The sequence below is a fragment of the Achroia grisella genome, unplaced genomic scaffold (genome assembly GCF_030625045.1).
Source record: "Achroia grisella isolate CSIRO2021 unplaced genomic scaffold, CSIRO_AGI_Agris_v1 utg109, whole genome shotgun sequence".
Taxonomy (NCBI): domain Eukaryota; kingdom Metazoa; phylum Arthropoda; class Insecta; order Lepidoptera; family Pyralidae; genus Achroia; species Achroia grisella.
In genome coordinates this window covers 1,839,098-1,841,801 of record NW_026712573.1, presented here as the reverse complement: position 1 = coordinate 1,841,801, position 2,704 = coordinate 1,839,098, and the positions used below count along the sequence as shown (strand labels likewise).

Here is a 2,704-nt window from a genome sequence, read left to right as displayed (position 1 = left end):
TGAACACTCCTACTGACGTTAGTATCGTGCTCTGGCTGACGCAATATAGGGGAGACGCAATATAGAGGCGTTAAGACTTAAATACCGCTTCTCCATTCCCTTGAACCCTTCCCAGCATTCGCAGTAGTTTTGATGTTATGACGACTGTCACTACTGTACCTTGGCACAATCATACCCAGTCTACCCTATTACAAATTGTAAATCAATCGGAAATCTGTATCTAAAGAAAACAATAAAAAAAACATACGATAATAAATGGAATAATTAATAGAGTATTGGGATAAATTGAAACATTTGGTTAAATAGAGTATATGATAAAACAATAAAATAAATACCCTGAATAATGTCCGTATATTTTGTGAGTATAACTATAATGTTTTACCACTCACTTTTATTCACAGAATTTTGTAAAAGCCGATTGTGGGGACAAAACACAAATACTTTGGTGTAAAGGAAGAACCACCAGCTGAGTCCACCTGACCAGCATCTCTCAAGACCATTGGTACTTCTGTACTCAGCAATAACATAATAATTGATAATTAGTATGATAATAAAGATATATAGTATCCGTATTTTTTGTATCAATTTCATTCATAGTGGTTTTCTCTTTTTAGTTGATTTATTTACCCCGTAAGTACTTATTACTAAATACTTACTAATATAACTATACGTACTTAGCTACTAAATCCTCGTAAACAGTTGATATAATATTGAAAGTAAAAGTACTTACAAATACGTTTTGTAATGCTTATCTAACAATAAAAACTAACTATAAACTTCGACATTATTTCATGTTATTTGCTGTTTGCCATTGCCGTTACCAAGAATTTTGCAACGGCGTCGAAATATCGGGAGCTTTTTAATAATATAATTATGGTAAAAATCTCGTTTATATAATGTGTACATGTGAAAACAGTGTTTATTCCACATTGAATTTATGTCCAGGTTGTGTAGGTTCTGTATTAAAATAGCTAATAGATATCGTAGATAATGTAGTTTTAGATCTAGGAGCGGATAGGAACCATAAGAAAAAGCTTTTTGTACTCTACACCAGTTAATATGTATTTGAAATTAAATTCCAATTCCAAGTTTATCCAGGTAGATTGTAAAAAGACGTCTGCGTGGATACCTCAGTCTCACTCATTCAGTCGCTAAGCAGCTTGCTTTATTTCTGTGTTTCCGTTGTAGCATGTAGATTGGACAGGAAAATTTGGGGATAAGGACGTGGTGTCGCGAGTGTCACATGATAAATTCTTTTAGGGAGAGCTTATCATCTAAATCTGTAATCATATCACCTCATTATATAAAACAAATCGTTTCTAACTTTATATATTTAACCTTTTAGCTGTTGTTTCAGTTTGATGTCCCCAAAGAGTCGAACTATTTTTATATTATCGGCTGTCAAATATAGTTCGCCTATAGCGCGTGCTCGCACATCCAACGACGCCCAGGTGAATGGTAAGTAATACGGAAAATTTTCTAAATGAACCTCAATATTTTTTATACTTATTTTACCCTGTAACGAAAATATTTTCATGTATAAGAGCTATGGAAAGATTAAAAATCATATTTCTGAAATATATATTATTTAATAGAATATTTTACGAAGTTAGGGGTCAGGCATAAATATGTTGCTCATTAAGAGAAATGATCGATAAAGTGAGATACTGTATCATAACGTCATATTATAAAATATACAATTTAATAATATGTTTTAAACGAAAAATAAAAAATATAAAACTAATTTCGTAACTGATTGTTTATTAATCTAATATTTTATAGAAGTTATGTGACGTCACTACTAGGGAAGGATTCCAGTGATTTAACGTGTGGATGCCCCCTTATTTACGACGTAGATATAGTTATAAATATCTATCTATATAAAACTCACTGATCGTATTGGACATGACACATCTTTTGGAAATTGTCTGTATAGCATTTTACCAACGAATGGTTCATTTAGTAAAAAATTACACATTGTTATATTCATTAGTACAGGTGTTTGAAGAAGTCGACCGCTACTAATTTCCCATAATGATAATACCATCTACAAAATAAATCAATACATAATTTAAATTAATCCCTTAAATCATAAAATAATATCATAATATAAAAGAAGTACTTACCGTAAAATTGTCTCCAAACACATAGTCTGACTCATATTCTAAATTGAAATTATAAGGGCCTCGACGACTTGTTTTCCTTATACTAATAGTTATAGTACTAATATATTTCTTATTATAATATTCCACTACTACTCTTTCAGGTATAATTTCGAGACCCTGTAATTAAGCAGTTTATTAATTACAGAGAATATACTTCAGCGTTACATTTATTAAAATAATAACATTTTTTTTTAGAAAATATAGTATATACCAATAGAACTCCAATAATACTAAAAAAAATCAATAAAAGAGGCATGTCTTCAATTTCAGAAACTAAATTTTATAATCGCCTAAACGATAAATCAAATTAAAATTCTATTAGCGAAAACAATTTATGTAAAATAATATAAATAAAAATTTGAATGGTTTTCAAACAGTTCGAGAATGTATGATGAAATGAATTTGTGCGTAACAAAACATCGTATTTATACAAGTACAATGGCCATTATGATAAATATGTTGTTCTGTTGGATTTATAGTATAATGCGCCTGCATTAATTATACCTCAAAAATCAAGTAATGAAACTACCAATCAAATA

At 30.0% G+C, this 2,704-nt stretch overlaps 1 long non-coding RNA gene across 1 annotated transcript; it reads right to left on the bottom strand.

The window, feature by feature from the left end:
- Positions 1-1,103: 1,103 nt before the first annotated feature.
- On the bottom strand, positions 1,104-2,327 carry LOC131845847 (uncharacterized). Its single transcript, XR_009357655.1, has 3 exons — positions 2,127-2,327; positions 1,892-2,047; positions 1,104-1,516 (listed from the first exon to the last, which is right to left on the bottom strand). It is a non-coding gene; the product is annotated as an uncharacterized LOC131845847 (long non-coding RNA).
- Between the last annotated feature and the right edge of the window lie 377 nt (positions 2,328-2,704).